Here is a 4,504-nt window from a genome sequence, read left to right as displayed (position 1 = left end):
CTCCCTTCTCCTAAGGCAAATCTTTTTACTTCCCTTAGCTTCAATTTCCTCATCTGTAAAATGATGGAGTTGAACTAGATGACCCCTAAGGTGCCTTCTATCTGTATGTCTATGGTCCTATATCAATAGTATTCTCCAGATTTTCATATATGTGGATTAACGATGAATTTGTAGAGTTCTAGAGGGAAGCAATCATGTCTTATACCACCTTAGTGTCACACACAGGGTCAGGCGCATAATAAGGGCTTAATAATGCCTTCTTGAATTGATTACCCCTGTGTTGTTACCAAATGCATTATCAACTAAAGACTGAAAATAGGGAGAATGAAAGAGTTAACCGTAAGACTGAAATTAAAGTGAAGTGGGAAGGAGGGAGGATGCGAAAGATAATAGAATGGGCTTATTGCAAACAAGTTGTAATTTAATATGGTAAATGCCCCTGAAAGGAAACTCAGTCCCAAAAGGACAACTAATGAAAAGCAGGAATGCATAAAAATGAAAATGAGAGAGCATTTCTTAAGACTACTGAAAAGGGAAGTAGTTTGGGTTTTTCTAAAGCCTTCAATCTATTAATGCTTTTCTATTTTACAGAATGATTTTTCTGGGTATAATAGGATGTCAAGATAACCTGGATGCATGTGGTGAATTGAATAAAAGGTTTTCAAACCGCACCCTCTCCTGCCTTGCGATTCTGCATTCTTTCCATTATACCAAGGGATCTTAACCTGTGAGTTTGGGGGGAGGTTCAATATTTTGATAACCATATTTCTTTCCTGCCCCCCATTTAATTATATTTTAATATTTTCTAATTACATGCAAATATAGCTTTCAACGTTTACTTTTATAAGATTTTGAGTTGCAAATTTTTCTCCCTCCCCCCTCCCTAAGATAAAGCAATCTGATATAGGTTATACCTATACAATCATATTAAACATATTTCCACATTTGTCATCTTGTGAAAGAAGAATCAGAAAAAAAGGGAATAAAACGCAAGAAAGAAAAAAAAAGGAAAAATAATATCTTTGATTTGCATTCAGACTCCATCAGTCTTTCTCTGGATGTGGATAGCATTTTCTATCATGAGTCCTTTGGAATTGTCTTGGATCATAGCATTGCTGAGAAGACCTAAGCTATCATAGTTGATTATTGCACACTGTTGTTGCTGTATACAATGTTCACTGGCATCAGTTCATCTAAGTCTTTCCAGGTTTTTCTAAAATCTGACAACTCATCATTTTTTAAAAATTAAATTTTTTTTTTAGTTTTCAACATTCACTTCCATAAGTTTTAAATTTTCTCCCCCTCCTTCCCCAAGATGGCTTGCAATCTGATATGGGCTCTACACATACATTCCTTTTAAACATATTTTCACATTAGTCATGTTGCACAGAAGAGTTATAATAAATGGGAAAAACCATGAGAAAGAAAAAACCCAAAAAATAAAACAAAACAAAAAAGAAAATAATCTGCTTTGTTCTGCATTCTGACTCCACAGTTCCTTCTCTGGAGGTGGCTGGCATTTTTCATCATGTGTCCTTTGGAATTGTTTTTGGTCCTTGCATTCTTGAGAAGGGCTAAGTCTATCAAAATCAGTCCTCCCACACTGTGGCTGTTACTGTGTACAATGTTCTCCTTGTTCTGCTCTCCTCACTCAGCATCAGTTCAAATAAGTCTTTCCAAGTTTCTTTGAAGTCTGCCTGCTCATCATTTCTTCAAGCGCAATAGTATTCCATTAGACTCATATACCACAACTTGTTTAGCCATTCCCCAATTGATGGGCATTTCCCTCCATTTCCAGTTCTTGGCCACAACAAAAAGAGTGGCTTTAAATATTTTTGTACATGTGGGTCCTTTTTCCTTTTTTACTTTGGGAAACAGACCTAGAAGTGGTATCACTGGATCAAAGTGTACACTCAGTTTTATAACCCTTTAGGCATAGTTCCAAATTGCTCTCCAGAATGGTTGGATCAGTTCACAACTCCACCAACAATGCATTATTGTTCCAATTTTCCCACATCTTCTCCAACATTTATTATTTTCCTTTCCAATGATGACCGTATTTCAATATAATTGGCTTCCTTTGTAATCCTATCTTTTATGCTTTTTAAAAGCATGATTCTGAGAAGGTGCTCATAGACTTCTCCAGGCAGCCAATGGGGTCCATGACACAAAGCAGGTCAGGAATCCAATTTGCCCTAGAAGAACTAATCTAACCTCCTCATTATACAAATTAGGAAACTGAGGTACAGATATGTTATTTGATTTTTCTCAAGGGTATATTAAAAGCAGGATTGTCAGGATTTGAACCCAGATATCTGACTCAGAATCCCATTCTCTCTCTCTCTCTCTCTCTCTCTCTCTCTCTCTCTCTCTCTCTCCATCCTTCCCCTTCTTTCTCTACCCTGAACCATACAGCCTTCCCTAGGGAGGACTTCCAGTGACCAACTTCCAAACCCTTGCCATCAGATGTCTTCTGAATGGATTTAGATTCACACTCTGTGCCTGCCATTGTACCTACATGGATGAGAGGGGATGAGCCCTGACAAAAGGAACTCAGTAGTCTTACTCCTCTAAAGTCTAGTTTTTTCTGCCTTTTCTGGCTCCTAGACAGATAGCTCACCTTGTGCCATGGATAGGTTTGTAAATGGATTGTAGTTGTCAGAAGCCCCCCTTCGAAGTGTTCCTGAGGGATCTTAGCCATTTTCCAGATAAGACCATTCTTACCCAACAACCTTCCTTTTTCCTCAAAGCTAAGGTTGAAAATCTGAAATCACCTTTGATTTATTTTAAAAGGACTGAATGTGTCTCTCCAAATAGCTGTTCTGTGGCTCTGCACCAACAAACAAGGTCATGATTCAGACAGGAGGATAAACTGGAAACTGGATTTCATTAAGGCCTAGTCCCCCAAATGCCTTGGGAGTGTGTTTTGGGATGGGGGCAAAGGAGGGAACCAACACAGATGTGGTAGTTGTGGAGTAAATTTTTTGTTTGTATAAGAAACAGTGTGTAGTAAGGAGAAAAGAACTGGCCAGGAAGGAAGGAAGGGAGGGATAGAGGGACGGAGGAAGAAGAGGAAGAAGACAAAAAAGAAGAAGGAAGTCAAACATTTCACAAGCACCTACTATGTTCCAGGCACTGTGCCAAGAGCTGGAGACACAAAGAGAGGCAAAAGACAGTCCCTACCCTCAAGGAGCTTATAATCTAACGGGAGAGACAACATGCAAAGAAATGTGTACAGACAAGATATAGACAGGATAAGCTGGAGATAAATTAAAAAGGGAAGCCAATAGAATGGAGAGGGGTTGGGGAAAGTTTCCTGTAGAATATGTAAGATTTTAGTTAAGACTTAAAGGAAGGCAGTGAAAGACAAAGAAGGAGAACTGTTGAGGGGTGGGGGAGAGCCAGAGAAAACACCTGGAGCCGAGAGATGGACTATCTTCTTTGTGGAACAGAAAGCCGTCCAGTGTCACTGGATCCAAGAGTATCAGGAAAAGAGTGTAAGGTCTGAGAAGACTGGACATGTTGGGAGGAGGGATTGGGGAAGGAGGCAATAGGGAACCACTGGATGTTATGGACTAAGGGGTGGTTTGACCTGCATGTTAGGAAATTCACTCTGGTGGTTGAATGGAGGATGGATCAGAGTAGGGAGAGACTTGAAGCAGGCAGATCCTACTCCCACTGCCCCCCAGCAGCTATTGCAATAGTCAGGGTGTGAGGGGATGAGAGCCTGCAGCAGGAGAGGGGGGTGCCTGAGGAGAGATGGGGGATGCTGCAGAGGTGAAACTGAGAGGTGTTGGCACCACATTGGCTATGGGGGGGGGGGGCATGACAGAGAGTGAAGAGTCCGGGGTATCTCCTGGGTTGGAAGACTGAGGGGCTGGAAGCACGGTGTTGCCTTTGACAGTAATAGGAAACTTAGGAGGAGGGGAGGATTTTGGGGGAAAAATAATTAATCCAGTTTTAGACATGAGATTAAGAAAAGCTTCAGATGACATGACACAAAGAAGGAAACAAACATTGAATCCGATTTTTAAAATTCACACGTTCTACTGCCCCAGCTTTAGAGATTCTGAGTCTCCCTTTGCTGGGCTGAAAGTCTCCTTCCCTATTTCTGAGAGAAAAAGATAGAGACAGAGGGATACAGAGTCAGAGAGACAAAAAGAGACAGAGAGAAAAAGAGATAGAGAGATGGAGACACACAGAGTGAACATTTATTAAGCCCTTAAATGTACCAGGCAACGTGCTAAGTAAGTACTTAAGACACAAATACCAGCAAAAAAAGACAGTCCCCAGCCTCAGTGAGTTTACATTCTAATGGAGGGAGACAATATTGAAAAGCGAGCTGAAAGGAAGGCTGGAAAGAGGGGTAAGGCTTCTGAGGAGGAGGCAGAAAAGTTCAGAGAGTGCTAGTCAAAGTAGATAGGTAGGTTGGTAGATAGATAGATAGATAGATAGATAGATAGATAGATAGATAGATAGATAGATAGATAGATAGATAGATAGA

Source organism: Petaurus breviceps, unplaced genomic scaffold (genome assembly GCF_028583685.1).
Source record: "Petaurus breviceps papuanus isolate PSGF00001 unplaced genomic scaffold, PetGlider_PUasm1.0 174, whole genome shotgun sequence".
Classification (NCBI taxonomy): Eukaryota; Metazoa; Chordata; class Mammalia; order Diprotodontia; family Petauridae; genus Petaurus; species Petaurus breviceps.
Note: the sequence above shows the minus strand (reverse complement) of the source record.